This window comes from Rana temporaria, chromosome 10 (assembly GCF_905171775.1).
Source record: "Rana temporaria chromosome 10, aRanTem1.1, whole genome shotgun sequence".
Taxonomy (NCBI): domain Eukaryota; kingdom Metazoa; phylum Chordata; class Amphibia; order Anura; family Ranidae; genus Rana; species Rana temporaria.
Window position 1 is genome coordinate 146620909 of NC_053498.1, and position 16386 is coordinate 146637294.

A 16386-nucleotide genomic window follows, 5' to 3' on the forward strand; every position below is an offset into this window, starting at 1 on the left:
GTTCCATTTTCTATGGCCCCACATCTGAAGCAGGACCCTGAATGGTGCGGTACGGCTCGGTTTTATGGCACACTTTCATAATGGAAACACCCAAAATAGCGTACCGTACCGAACCGTACCGCACCGATGCGCTCAGTGGAAACGAGGCATTAGAAAGGTGCAACACGGGAGAATTTTACCAGTAAAAAGATTTGTAGATTCTGGCTCACTTGGTATTGCCCCATCTTTGCTGGTCCGAAATACCAAATACTACCCAAGGGCGACCAACATTGGTATCTTCTGGTGTCGGAAAGGATGGTCTTCAGTTCCAAGAATTTGGGTGCAGGAGAGCTAAGCAGGCAAGAAAAAAGGTTTAAGTTACATTAGAGGGAGGTTATTGTTAGTGTACCAACAGGACTGCACTGGGACAAAAATGTGGCCCTGGACTTCATCCGGACCGGCCCAGGGCACAACACATTAGGGTACAGTGCACATTAGGGATACAGGGCACAGCACATCAGGGTACAGAGCCCAGCACATCAGGGCCCATCACAGCACATCAGGCACACTACATTGAGGCACAGCACATCAGGGCATGGGGCACACCAGGGCACATAGCATATCAGGGCTCGGGGCACATAGTACATCAGGGCACGGGGCACATAGCACATCAGGACACAGGGCACATAGCACATCAGGGCACGGGGCAGATAGCACATTAGGACACGAGGCACATGGCACATCAGGACACGGGCTCATCAGGGCACATGGCACATCAGGGCACATTGTTTACCAGCCAGCATGCAGAGTAGCGCAGGAAGCATGTGTAATAAGTTCCCTCTTATGTCACATTGTGGCTGCTCCCCGGCGGCCTCTCCTCTCTTCTCGTCCATCCCAGATGATGTCACAAGCAAATGGGGATGGACGAGAAGAGAGGAGGGGCCGCCAAGGAGCAGCCACAATGTGACATAAGAGGGAACTTATTACACATGCTTCCTCCGCTACTCTGCATGCTGGCTAAATCTCGATCTACCCGTCAGGCGCCAGCTGTCGGCGATTGATGGGTAGATCACCGCGGACCTTCGACCGGCCCACTGAGCCATCGGCCCACCGGGAATCTCCCAGTAGTCCCGATGGCCAGTCTATCCCTGGAAGGAAGCATGAAGTGCTCCAAAATCTCCTGGTTGCTTTGACCCCAGACTTAATGAAGCACAGAGGACCAACACCAGCAGATGACACGGCTCCCCAAATCACCACAGACTGTGGAAACTTCACACTGGACTTCAAGCATCTTGCAGTGTGTGCCTCTCCATTCTTCCTCCATACTCTGGCTCCTTGGTTTCCAAATGAGATTAAAAAATTTGCTCTCATCAGAAAAGAGGACTTTGGACCACTGAGCAACAGACCAGGTGTGTTTTTCTTTAGCCCAGGTAAGACGCTTCTGACGTTGTTTGGTCAGGAGGCTTGACAAGAGCAATACGACATTTGAAGCCCATGTCCAGGATCCGTCTGTGTGTGGCGGCTCTTGATGCTCTGACTCCATCCTCAGTCCACTCCTTGTGAAAGTCCCCAACTCAGCAGTCTTTCCCATGATTGTGATTCCTACTGAACCAGACTGAGAGACCATTTAAAGGCTCAGGAACCCTTTGCAGGTGTTATGGCTTAATTAGCTGATTAGAGTGGGACACTTTGAGCCTAGAATATCGCACCTTTACACAACATTCTAATTTTATGAGATTGTGAAATTTGGGGTTTTCATGATCTGTAAGCCATAATCATCACAATAATGACAAATCACAGCTTGAACTATCTTGCTTTGCATGTAATGAGTCTCTCTCATATATTAGTTTTTACCTTTTAAGTTGCATTAGGGAAATAAATTAACTTTTGCACCATGTTCACATTTTTTGAGTTGCACCTGTAGGTGGGGTTGGTGGCCATTTGTTTGTACTGTTGGAATACTGGTAAAGGGGACACACTGGACACCTTTTCCGCCATTGTGCTATATACTGGGTGTCCTCTGTGCCTCTGAGGAGGGGTGGTGTCAGGTCACCTGTGGCCAGGTGACAGATGCACCCCGTTGGAGTCAGGAGTGCACCACAAGGTAGTGAACCCTAAGGCAGACTGCTGCGGATGGAACACAGAGTGGATATGGAAGGCAGGTCCACCGGAGCACAAACAGGGATCCCACAGGAAGCTTGAGCCCAAGATTCCCCAGGGCGCTGAGTCTAAGATTCAGCAGGTATTCACCAGAGCCTCTAGTGGTGAGGATGGCCTTAGCTGCAACTGAATCCAGGTCGCGGGCCATCAGAGTCCCCCAGCTCACACTCCGTAGGGCATAGAGGAGAGAGGGGAAGCAGCCACTCTGTCAGAACCTGTACTCACCGAGACCGAGATGCTGAGGGCGGCTCACCTTTGCGACCCTGTGCAGACCACTCCCTGGAGTTGGGACAGAGGAGGGACGGCACAAGGAGGCACCGGCGCCGGGAGCTGGCAGGAAGACTTGGTGCAGCTGACAGAAGCAGGGCAGGTGCAGAAGACTGGAGACAAGCGTTGGTCAGGCAGGAACTGGTAGGTGAGTCTGGTAGGGTCCACAGGAGATGAGGGCAAATCCGAGTCACAAGCTGAGGGTCAAGGGCAGGAGAGTTCAGAGGGAGTCCATGAGAGCAAGCCGAGGTCAAGGGGCAGGAGACAACAGCAATCCAGGTAACGTTAGCCAAAGGGTCAGAGGTTCCGGGTGAGAGGAGAGTTGTCAGGAATTCCGGGTCAAAACAGGCAGGTACGGCAACAGGTAAACACATAGGAGCTGAAGACAAACCAGCAACCTGTTCAGGGAAGGCTGCTGGTTTAAATAGGAATGTCCGGCCTCTGATTGGCCCCAGGGTTGCCGCATACGTGCACGTGCGCGCTTCCACGCACACGGCGCGCTGCCGTACCGCGCATGCGTGCGCGCAAACCACGCACAGGCATGCGCCGAAATGTCATTCTACTGGGCATGTGCGAGAATCTGTCAGAGATGGAGCTAGTACCCTGACAGTGCCCCCCCCCAAGGGGCGGACTCCGGACGCCCAAACTGGTCATTAACTCCGGGTGTTCCAGGTGAAAGGCCCGAATCAGGCGAGGGGCATGGAGATTCCGGGAAGGCTCCCAAGAGTTATCTTCAGGGGGATATCCCTTCCACTTTATAAGGTATTGCAACTGCCTTCCTCTTTTCCTGCAGCTCAAGATAGCCTCCACCTCAAATTCTTTTTCACCCTCAATCTCCACTGGTGGAGGTGGCAGTTCTTCTCTACCGTTGAAGGGGTCAGACACAACGGGCTTAAGCAGAGAGGCGTGAAACACAGGGTGGATCTTGTAGGACCTGGGTAAAGCCAACTCAAAAGCTACTGGGTTGATTTCTCGCCTGATCTCAAATGGCCCGATGAACCTTGGACCCAGCTTCCGAGAGGGAATAGGTAACTTGAGGTTGATGGCGGATAGCCAGACCTTCTCACCCACTTTGAAGACAGGGCAATCCTTCCTCCCCTTGTCATGGAACCTCTTATAGTCCTGCTGAGCTTGCTGCATGCTTTCCTGTAACTTCTGAAAGTTTTGCTGGATGCAGGTCACACGTTCCTGGACCGCTGGCACAGATGTTTCCGGGATGGAGTCCGGCAAAAAGGAAGGGTGGAAACCGAAGTTAGCCCAGAACGGGGTTTGGTTTGTGGAAGAATGTATGGAATTATTGTAAGCGAACTCGGCTGTAGATAACAAGGAGGACCAATCGTCTTGGGAGACTGAGCAAAAGCATCGTAGATACTGTTCTAGCGTTTGATTAGTGCGCTCTGTCTGGCCATTACTTTGAGGGTGATAGGCCGAGGACAGACAGATCTTCACTTCCAAAGCTCTGCAAAGTTCCTTCCAAAATTTGGATGTGAATTGAGTACCTCTGTCAGATACTATGCTTTTGGGCACTCCATGGAGCTTGATAATCTCTTTAAAAAAGATTTTGGCTGTGTCTGCCGCGGAGGGCGTACCCACCATGGGCAAAAAATGCGCCATCTTGGACAGACGGTCCACCACGACTAGGATCGTGGTAAACCCGGCTGAAGGAGGCAAATCGACAATAAAGTCCATGGAGATGTCAATCCAGGGCCGTTCTGGGATAGGAAGGGGTTTCAGCAGCCCCCAGGTCTTCGTGTTTGGCCCCTTACTCCGCTGGCAGCGAATGCAGGAAGAGACATAATCCTTGCAGTCGGACCTCCATTTAGGCCACCAGAAGGAGCGAGAGATCAGTTCGGAAGTTTTACGGGTACCAAAATGGCCAGCCAATTTACGATCATGGAAGGTGCTGAGGATTAACTGTCTTGCCTCTGTTGGAACAAAAATCTTCCCACGAGACCACAGCAGGTCGTCCTTTTTCTCCAAGGAGGAAACCTCATGATCAGGGCACCGTTGGCATGCGGTCTTTAGAGCAGTCAACAAATCTGTTTGAGGGAGAAGCAAAAAATTTTGAGGTGACAGGATCGTGCTGGGCTCGGAAGTATCGGGCGTCTCTGGAAACATCCTGGAGAGGGCATCAGCTTTTCCATTTTTTGCGCCAGGACGAAAGGTAATATGGAAATTGAAGCGAGCAAAAAAAAGAGCCCAACGGGCTTGTCTGGGCCTAAGGCGTTTTGCAGACCGTAAGTATTCCAGGTTCCTGTGGTCAGTGAAAATGATAATGGGATGCGCTGCCCCCTCCAGCAGGTACCTCCACTCCTCCAGTGCAAATTTTATGGCCAGTAGTTCTCTATCGCCTACGTCGTAATTGCGCTCAGGAGGACTTAGTTTCCGAGAGGCGTAGGCTACTGGGTGAAGAAGCGACTTCGGTCCCTGTCTCTGGGAAAGAATAGCGCCTGTAGCAGATTCCGAGGCGTCCACTTCTAGAACAAAAGGTAACGTAGAATCCGGATGACAAAGTACAGGTGCCGAGGTAAAGGCCGTTTTGAGTTTGATAAAGGCCTCCTGAGCCTCTTGTGGCCACTGGAAGCGGTGCCCCTGGTGGGTCAACTTGGTGATGGGAGAAACAATTGATGAAAAACCGATGATGAATCGTCTATAAAAATTGGCGAAGCCAATGAAGCGCTGAACGCCCTTTTTGTCTGTTGGAGGTGCCCACTCCTGAATAGCACTGATTTTCTGGGGATCCATGGCTACCCCATGCACAGAAATGATAAATCCTAAAAATTGCACTGATGTCTTTTCGAACTCGCATTTTTCTGATTTGAGATAAAGCCGGTGTTGTCTCAAGATGGTGAGAACCTGCCTGACATGTTGCCGATGTAATTCTTTTGTGGCTGAAAAGATGAGAATATCGTCCAAGTAGACTACGAGGAAGTCATCTAAAAATTGTCGAAAAATGTCATTGACTAGATGCTGGAAGGTGGCGGGCGCATTACAGAGCCCAAAGGGCATGACCAGATACTCGAAGTGCCCGAATCTGGACCTGAACGCAGTCTTCCACTCATCTCCTGCCCTTATTCGGACCAAATTGTAGGCGCCCCGGAGGTCCAATTTAGAAAAAACCTGAGCTGATGGGAACCTTTGAAAGAGCTCGGGGATTAGAGGCAGCGGGTACCGGTTCTTGATGGTAATTTTGTTTAACTCCCTATAATCAATGCAGGGTCTAAGCGATCCATCTTTTTTCTCGACAAAGAAGATCCCCGCCCCCGCTGGCGAGGAGGAGGGACGGATGAACTTCTTACTTAAATTTTCTTCAATATAGACCTTGAGGGTCTTCAACTCAGTCTCTGACAAGGGGAATATGCGCCCAAAGGGAATTTCAGATCCGGGCAAGAGGTCAATGGGGCAGTCATATGACCGATGTGGTGGGAGACAATCGGCTTGTTTTTTGTCAAAGACATCCTTGAAGTCTAGGTAGGCTGGAGGAACATGCTGTAGGTCTTCAGGTGGAGTAGCTAGCGTGGAGCAGGCGACTGGAGCGGGTGCGAGACAGTGCTGGGAACAGTAGGTGGAAGGGAAGCTGACTTCTTTCTTGAGCCAATCAATGCAGGGCAGATGAACTTGTAGCCAAGGGAGACCCAGAATGATAGGGAACATGGGGGATGGGATCAAGTCCAAACAGAGGAACTCCCGGTGCCCAGAATCTGAGATGGCACAAAGAGGAAGGGTTTCCTGGGTAATCAATCCGGAACGGGGAAGAGAGCCATCAGCCAGATGAACTTGCAGCTGAAAATCCTTGGTACGGCAGGGGATACGCAGCTTTTGGGCCAAGGATGAGTCCAAGAAGCAGCTGCAGGCCCCGGAATCAATTATCGCCGGCAGACGTGTTGCCCCTTCCGGGAGCTGTAGGGAAAGAAAGAGGATAACATAAGTCTGAGGCAAACTGGTAACAGGGAAATTGATAGCAGATGGAGGTTTCGACTTACAAGGCCTTACTGGGCAAGTGCGCAAAAAGTGTCCGGCGGCTCCGCAGTACAGACAGAGGTTAGATTGACGCCTCCGGAGTCTTTCTTCTGGAGTCAGGGGGGCCCGTACTATACCAAGCTGCATCGGCTCTGGGTCGGGTAATGAGGTGTTTGGTGGAGCTGGGTGAGGCGGAGGTACTGGAGCATATCTTGGTGGAACCCAGTTAGGCCGGTTGGACTGGAACCTCTCCGAACGACGTTCTCGAAGGCGCCTATCCAGCTGAGTGGCGGATTGGATTAAATCCTCCAGAGAGGCAGGGGGTGCCGACCTTGCAAGCTCATCCTTTAGGTTCTCAGAGAGGCCCTGGCGGTATTGGTACCTGATGGCCAACTCATTCCAGCCTGTGTCAGCAGACCACTTTCTAAATTCGGCGGTGTAGTCTTCCACCGGCCGTCTCCCTTGATTTAAGCTGTGCAGAGTACCCTCTGCGGTGGCTGCACGTAGGGGGTCGTCGTATAATTTCCCCATGTGGGTGAAGAAGGTGTCCATAGAGTCAAGTATTGGACTGCGTTGTTCCATTAAGGAGTGTGCCCATGCTTGAGGCTCCTCAGAAAGGAGAGAGATTATGAATCCAACCTTAACAGCTTCGGTCGCAAAAGTTCTAGGTTGCAAGGCCAGGTAAAGGGAACAGGCATTCTTGAAAGCCCGATATTTCCGGCGGTCGCCTGAGAATCGCTCGGGCATGGAGACCCGGGGTTCGGGATTACTCCCCATCATGGCAGGGCTTGCAGGAGCTTGGGCAGCAGAAGGTCCGGGTGAAGAGGCTAGGGCCGCAGTGGATGGACCTGGGGAACCGGCCAGTTGTTGGAGGCGGCCATCAATCTGGAGGTAGCCTTCCTGAAGCTTCTGGACTGCCTCTGTTAAGGCGGAGACCTGTTGGCACAGCGTCTCAAAGGGTGAGCGCGCCCTGTCGGTCTCAGACATCTGGCTGGTTTGTACTGTCAGAACCTGTACTCACCGAGACCGAGATGCTGAGGGCGGCTCACCTTTGCGACCCTGTGCAGACCACTCCCTGGAGTTGGGACAGAGGAGGGACGGCACAAGGAGGCACCGGCGCCGGGAGCTGGCAGGAAGACTTGGTGCAGCTGACAGAAGCAGGGCAGGTGCAGAAGACTGGAGACAAGCGTTGGTCAGGCAGGAACTGGTAGGTGAGTCTGGTAGGGTCCACAGGAGATGAGGGCAAATCCGAGTCACAAGCTGAGGGTCAAGGGCAGGAGAGTTCAGAGGGAGTCCATGAGAGCAAGCCGAGGTCAAGGGGCAGGAGACAACAGCAATCCAGGTAACGTTAGCCAAAGGGTTAGAGGTTCCGGGTGAGAGGAGAGTCGTCAGGAATTCCGGGTCAAAACAGGCAGGTACGGCAACAGGTAAACACATAGGAGCTGAAGACAAACCAGCAACCTGTTCAGGGAAGGCTGCTGGTTTAAATAGGAATGTCCGGCCTCTGATTGGCCCCAGGGTTGCCGCATACGTGCACGTGCGCGCTTCCACGCACACGGCGCGCTGCCGTACCGCGCATGTGTGCACGCAAACCACGCACAGGCATGCGCCGAAATGTCATTCTACTGGGCATGTGCGAGAATCTGTCAGAGATGGAGCTAGTACCCTGACACACTCAGGATACAAGAGATAGTGAGGGGTAAGCCAAGGTCAGGGCGACAAGCAGACAAGGATGAACAAAGGACAGGCCAAAGGTCAGGGTCACAAGCAAACAGGAATAGTCGGGGACAAGCCAAGATCGGTACACAACACAGAGATAAACGTAGCATACGGCAAGCAGGAACACAATGCTAAACAAACAACGTTGGTCAGGGGTTAACACCGTTTACGATATTCCATTCCACCAACCCAAGACAGCTTATCCGACACTCCAACAATCCATCAGACAGGATCCATTAGAATTCCCCAGAAGGACAAGACACACAGCTCTGTCTCTGGTTCAAACGAATTACACTTTAATGGTAAACTCTCAGGTTTATATACAGTTACAAAGCATGCTGCAGTAAGAAAACGGACAATGACACACTCCACCCCCAACATCACACAATGGGGGATTCAATACACATTCCTATAGACAATGACATTCAGATGAGCTAATTACTAATCATTACCCAGACGGTCTGGCTCTGCGACAAGTTATCCTCACCTGTTACACAAAACACATTCCTTTACTAAACATAATTGACATGCTAATCCACTACACCTGAAAGGACATACTTTCTGGCACCGAATCTACAGGACTTTTGGAGTGTGTTAACTCACAACACATATTAGCATCAATAGAACTTTCACACAATACAGGGCTAGTTAGCATAGCACAATGAAATATCGTAGGAGCCAGACTCAATTAACACCTCAACAGTCTATGTGTCCCCACATGAATGAGTCACTCTGCTATTGACCTGTTGGGGTCAGAATTAAAACTTGTAATATTTCAAGATCTCCTGCAATACATGAATTATCATTAATTCCCCATCTCATGTAATCCGAGATATCAGTTCTCAGTCATCCTATGCCCCTAATGGACATAGGATGACCCTAGACCCAAGAGTCATTGGTGAAGCTGGCACCGGAGTACCCCGCATCCTTCAAAAGTCTCTGGGTATCACGGGCCATTCCATTACAATCAGCAAGGCAGACCTGCAGTGCACTGGTTAATATAGAGTTTCCGATATGGCCTGGGGTGGAGCAATACAGGGACGAGAGATGATAAAAACAGCCAGGTGAGAGTGTCTGGCCTCTAAGGTGAACACGTAGAGAGAGGAAGGTGAGCTGCCAGACATTACTGCATATCCATGACAGGTGGGCTCCCTCCAGGCTCACCTGCCCTCTGCCTATCCATTATTATGCAGGCTCTAAAAATTTTAGAAATAGGACTGCAGATAAAGCTGGGGTGCCGTGAAGTGGCTCTGCAGCTTACACATGTATTTGCAAATGTGTGCAACCTAAACCCCTGTTTTTATTGCATACTGTGGCATACTATGGCTTGGCTTCTATTGCCCACGGTTTTAATTGCTGTGGTGAGTATCATATTTACATTACCTTACCCATCTAGCCCCCTCTCCCGGTCCCCTTCTCCCTCTCCCCCCCCCCTCTCTCTCTTCCTCTCCTTCCCCTTCCTTCAAACACCCCACCCCATTCCCTACCCCCTCCCCTCCTTTTTCCCCCCTTCCCCCCCCTTTTTCTTCCTTTTTTTCCCTTCCACCTCCATTCCCCTTCCCCCCCACCCCCCTTCTGCCCTCCCCCCCCCTTGTTTTTTCCCCCTCTTTCCCCTTCTTGTCCCCCCCCTCTTCCCCTACCGAGCTTGGGGTTGTCATATATTTACATATATTTATCAATTTATAAATATATATATATATATATATATATATATATTATACCTACTTTAGATATCCATGACCATACCCCATGTCCGCCGCGGGGGGAAACTTATTAGACGGCCCAGCCCCGTACTGTTTTAACTACTAGCCGACCAGCCACCGTCATTATACGGCGGCAGGTCGGCTCTCCTGGGCGAGAGCCCGTAGCTATACGTCCGCTCTTCGAGCGGCCACTAGGGGCCCGTGCGCGCCGCCAGAGGCGCGCGTGCCCCCCCGCGCGCCCCCGACTCCCGTGCGTGTGCCCGGCGGGCTCGATCGCTGCCGGGCACCCGCGATTGCTCGTTACAGAGCGGGGACCGGGAGCTGTGTGTGTAAACACACAGCTCTCGGTCCTGTCAGCAGGGGAAATGCTGATCTTCTGTTCATACAATGTATGAACAGAGGATCAGTGTTTCCCCTAGTGAGGCCACCCCCCCCCCCCACAGTAAGAACACACCCAGGGACATACTTAACCCCTTCCCCGCCCCCTAGTGTTAACCCCTTCACTGCCCGTGGCATTTTTATAGTAATCCAATGCATTTTTATAGCACTGATCGCTATAAAAATGCCAATGGTCCCAAAAATGTGTCAAAAGTGTCCGATGTGTCCGCCATAATGTCGCAGTACCGAAAAAAAATCACTGATTGCTAGTAAAAAAAATATATTAATAAAAATGCCATAAAAATACCCCCTATTTTGTAAACGCTATAACTTTTGCGCAAACCAATCAATAAACGCTTATTGCAATTTTTTTTTCGAAAAATATGTAGAAGAATACGTATCGGCCTAAACTGAGGAAAAAAATGTTTTTTTATATATTTTTGGGGGATATTTATTATGGCAAAAAGTAAAAAATATTAATTTTTTTCAAAATTGTTGCTCTATTTTTTGTTTATAGCGCAAAAAATAAAAACCGCAGAGGTGATCAAATACCACCAAAAGAAAGCTCTATTTGTGGGAAAAAAAGGACGCCAATTTTGTTTGGGAGCCACGTCGCACGACCGCGCAATTGTCAGTTAAAGCGACGCAGTCCCGAATCGCAAAAAGTGCTCTGGTCTTTGACCAGCAATATGGTCCGGGGGTTAAGTGGTTAATTCTCTCATAGGGTAAGTTATTATCATTCTCCTTATACTTCACATATTTTAATGCTGAATTATACTATATGGTTGTATTTATTATGTATTTTCACAGATTGGTTTGTCCTGACGAAGCGGAGAACCTCCGCGAAACTAGTGGACCTTGACCAATCACTGAGATGTACAACTATTTGTCTTGTTTTTTATGAATAAACTTATGCTTTATATATTTTGTCTACATTGTTTTATGAGTACCGGTATAGTCCCCATACCCAACTAGGTAGGTTGCTTTGGGTCTAGCCTCAGCAACTATTCCATTGCCCCCACTCGCCCCATTTTTGCAATTAACTGGGATGATGGTACGTTTTTATTCAATTTAATTATTTTTACATGAGGCTATACTCCCATTTTTGTTAGACAGGATAATTTGGTTGGTTGCAGGCTGGTTGGTAAGTTGAGTTGGGAATTTTTTGCTGCGAAGGCCAGTTATAGGTAGGGGAAGAGGCCAATTGTTTCTTCTCTAACCCATGCCCACACCAGTTTACTTTATCCTCACAAACTTTTCCTTTCCTTTTCCAATTCTCCTGTTATGTTTGTAAATTAACTTTTTAGCCCGGTCCGTTGGGCCATAAACATAACTTTGAAGTGGTCCCGTCATATCGCTCAACATCAGCGCGCGTTTCTCACAATCTTCAGAGCTGCCATAATGACGGTAAGGCAAATCCATCTTCTTTAACCTCCACTTACCCCTGAGCTTGGCATGAAACTATCAAACATTACCGTTACTGCAAGATTCTCCTTCTTTCACAAGGCTGAGTTTGACCTGATTGGAACGGGCGAGCGTGGGACATAAAGCAAATGGCGTTAAGCTATCTCCCTTTAGAGCGTCATTGTTTGCAGTTTTGTTTTGATGCTGACATTAATTATCGTGAGTTAAGGGGCGGCAGGTAACGTCTGATGTGACCCATGTGCCTCGGCAATGTTTGGCGGGCCTGTAATATAGGAATTGTAGCCGATGCGTTGAATAGTCTTTATCCGTCTCTCAACTCCCATAATGACTTTATCAAGTAGCCCAAAGCTCAGCCGGCGAGGCATTGTAATTTAAGAATTGGCCGTCAATCATAATCCGATAGGCTCAGCTACTGTTGGGATATGTGAACTATTAGGTGGCGTAAAAAAAAAAAAAAAAAGTGTATATCATTTTATTTTTCTTTATTTCATTTATCAGATTCTTGTATTTAAAGAAAAACTAAACCATACACTAGATTGTCAAAAGTATTGGAACACCTGCATTTACACGCACATGGGCCCGGATTCAGATACAAATGCGTATTGTTATGCGGGCGTAGCATATCTCATATACGCTACGCCGCCGTAACTTTGTGAGGCAAGTCCTGTATTCAGAAAGAACTTGCGCCTAAAGTTACGGCGGCGTAGCATATATTGGCCGGCGTAAGCTCGCGTAATTCAAAATAGACTGTAGGGGGCGTGTTGTATGCTAATTTGCCGTCTGTGAAAATATCCCAGTGCGCATGCTCCAAATTACGCCGCAAATAGTCAATGCTTTAGACGTGAACGTAACTTACGCACAGCCGTTTCGCGTACGACTTACGCAAACGACGCAAAATTCGACGCTGGCCCGACGTCCATACTTAACATTAGCTACGCCTCATAGAGCAGGGGTAACTTTACGCCGGAAAAAGCCTTACGTAAATGACGTAAAAAAAAGCGCCGGGACAGACGTTTCTAAAATCAGCGTATCTACCTAATTTGCATATTCAACGCGGAAGTCTAGGGAAGCGTCCCTAGCGCTCAGCGTAAATATTGCACCCTAAGATAGGACGGCGTAGGAGACTTACGCCGCTCGTATCTAGGCAACATTGAGGCGTAGCTGATTCTATGAATCAGGCGCCGAGATGCCATACGCCGGCCCATATCCTTTCTGAATCCGGGCCATGAACTTTAATGGTATCCCAGTCTTAGTCCGGAGGGTTCAATATTGAGTTGGCCCCGCCCTTTGCAGCTATAACAGCTTCAACTCTTCTGGGAAGGCCGTCCACAAGGTTTAGGCAGGGCCATCTTAATGCAGGGGCACTCCTGGGGGGGCCCTAGGTACATGGGGGTCCCACAATAATCTTGCATTACATCATACTTGCCAACTGCTTTCTACTAAACTGTCCTGATATGGTCGTGTTCCAAAACCTATACTGTGTCCTGCTGATCCCAGTGTTGTGCCCTCCTAACCCCCCTGTACTGTGGCCGGCCCCCGGCCGGTGTAAAAGGAGGCGTGTCCGGCATGGGGCGGTGTAGGCGGGATTAGTAGGTTAGAGACGGGAGTGAGTGTGGCGGTGTCAGCGGTGAGGTGCGGAGAGAGGACGGTGAATGTCTTGTACATGAATAGTGTGACGGAGGTGACACTGGCAGCAAGTAGACTCGGGGTCGGCAGACGCAGTGTGGCGGTTTGGAGATTTTTGGAGCATTCCCCCCCATATCATCCCATTGGAGATCCCTGTGGCTACCTTTACCAGCACATCTTTGGATTTCACCTGGAACATCATCATAAGGAGTCATATCCACGACGGTGTCCAAGGAGGGCGATTGGCCCATACAAGCCTTTGGGATCCACCCACCGTACGGTGAGCTGTGGGTCAACATCAGCTGGTAAGCGTATTTAAACCTTATTTACATGCCAAGGAATATCTGCCTGGAGATGTGATGTGTCTGACAGAGGGGACAATGTACCTTTATGCATCCATGAGAATTTAACCACTTCCCGACGGCCGTACGAATATGTGCGGCCGCAGGGTGGTTCTAAATCTCTAACAGGACGCATATATGCGTCCTCCGCTCTTCCAGGCCACTAGAGGGCGCGCGCCTTCCCCGCCGCATTCCTGAGATACCGATGCGCGTGCCTGGCGGCCGCGATGTCCGCCAGGCACTCGCGATCGGCGGCTACAGGGACAAGACGTGGAGCTCTGTGTGTAAACACAGAGCTCCACGTCCTGTCAGGGAGAGAGGAGACCGATCTGTGTCTCTTGTACAGAGGGACACAGCATCGGTCACCTCCCCCAGTCACCCCCCACAGTTAGAACACACCCAGGGAATACATTTAACCCCTTCCATGCCCCCCTAGTGTTAACCCCTTCACTGCCAGTCACATTTATACAGTAATCGGTGCATTTTTATAGCACTGATCGCAGTATAAATGTGAATGGCGCCAAAAATGTGTCAAAAGTGTCCGATGTGTCTGCCATAACGTCGCAGTCCCAATAAAAATCGCAGATCGCCGCCATTACTAGTAAAAAAAAATTATAATAAAAATGAATAATAATTCTGTCCCCTATTTTGTAAGCGCTATAACTTTTGCGCAAACCAGTCGCTTATTGCGATTTTTTTTTTTTTACCAAAAATATGTAGAAGAATTTGTATCGGCCTAAACTGAGAAAAATTTTTTTTTTTTTTTTTTTTAAAATGGGATATTTATTATAGTAACAAGTAAAAAATATTGACTTTTTTTCAAAATTGTCGCTCTTTTTTTGTTTATGGCGCAAAAAATAAAAACCGCAGAGGTGATCAAATACCACCAAAAGAAATCTCTATTTGTGGGGAAAAAAGGACGCCAATTTTGTTTGGGAGCCACGTCGCACGACCGCGCAATTGTCAGTTAAAGCGACGCAGTGCCAGAAGCTGAAATTTCACCTGGTCAGGAAGGGGTATACGTGCCCAGTAAGGAAGTGGTTAAAGATCATCCTCATATATATATGGGACTAGACTTTTCCTGTATCTGTTTTAATACAGATTCACTTGCTTTTGATGGATTTTCTTCACTTTATTGTTTTTGATTCACAATATTTTTATTCATATAATAACTTTGGTAATATATGATCCTTTTCTTTGCACAGTGTTTCTTAATACTTACACTTGGGATTGGATGTGTAATCCATCCCATAAGGTAATTGTACTTCACCTGAGAACCACCTTGATAGGTGGATCACTTAATACATTTTTTTGGCGCTGCATTTTTTTTCTCTTTATTCTTTATCTTTTATCCATTGGTGTGTTGGCTGCCTTAATCATTATTAGTCACGGAGATTTTACACATTTATCACCATCCAATATTGTAACAGTTTAGCGCAATATATTATATATATAATTAAAGTGGTTGTAAACCCTTGGAAAAAAAAATTACTTACCTTAAATCGAAGCCCCCCGCAGTGGCGCTGTGATTGGCTGGAACCGCAATGATGTCACTCCCGCATGCACGCAGGAGCCGCCGGTAGCGGCACAGTCACTGGAGCAACGGCACATACTTGGCCTTTACTTCAAGCGGTGGTTCACCCTCCATAGCAGCTTTTTTGCATAAAATGAGGCATAGTAGCGCGAGCTACAGTATGCCTGTCCTGATTTTTTTATCCCCGTACTCACAGTGCAATCCTACATTGAAGATTCCGTCTCCCCGCGGGGAATGGGCGTTCCTATCCAGACGGAGGATGATTGACGGCCGGCTCTGGCACGTCACGCTCCCCGAAGACAGCCGGAGTAGGTCTCGGCTCTTCACGGCGCTATACGGCGCCTGCGCACAGACTATGCGCAGGCGACGTGAAGAGCCAAGCCATATTTCGGCTATTTCCGGAGAAGCGTGACGTGCCAGAGCCGGCCGTCAATCATCCTCTGTCTGGATAGGAACGCCCATTCCCCGTGGGGAGACGGAATCTTCAAAGTAGGATTGCACTGTGAGTACGGGGATAAAAAAATCAAGACAGGCATACTGTAGCTCGCGCTACTATGCCTCAGTTTATGCTAGAAGAAAAAAATTTTTTTTTTTTTTTTTGTTTATAGGGTGAACCCCCGCTTTCAGTTTGCCCCAGTGCGCATGTGCCGATGACATCGTCACATGCAGGGGACGGGGCATATCTCCTAAACCGTGCAGGTTATAGGCTTACCTGTAGCCTAAAATGGGTTTACAATTTTTTTTAAGGTGGTAATTCAACTCACTTGGTACCTTTTCTGCCTTAAATTAGCATCAGAACCCGTGTAAGTCATATGTGTTTTCGGGTTTAAAGGGATGAGGTGGCAACTCTAGGCTGACACTACTCAGTCCTCAAAACTGTGTTGTCAGCCCATAAAAGCAATCTGCTGGCAGATCAACGTTTCTGTCCATTATTTATGTACATCTGTAGACTCTCTTGTCTGCAGACAGAAGTCAATGTTCTTCCTAATAGTACATTCCAGACTTTTAGATGGATAACAGCAACTAAATATCTGCTTTTCTAGAGTGTTTATAATATATTGAGTTGCTCCAGACTTGTGTCCTTCTCCTCTGGTTTGTTCCAACCCGGTCCTCTTCACCCTCTCCGTCCCCTTGTGGAGGGTAAAAGCTAAATGCAGCAGACAGGGCCGCCATCAGGGGGGTACAGGCATTACACCTGTAAGGGGCCCGATGGTCCCCAGGGTCCCGGCAGGCCCCCCTCCTGTTATTTTTTTTTTTTTTTTTGCATTACACCTATAAGGGGCCCGATGGTCCT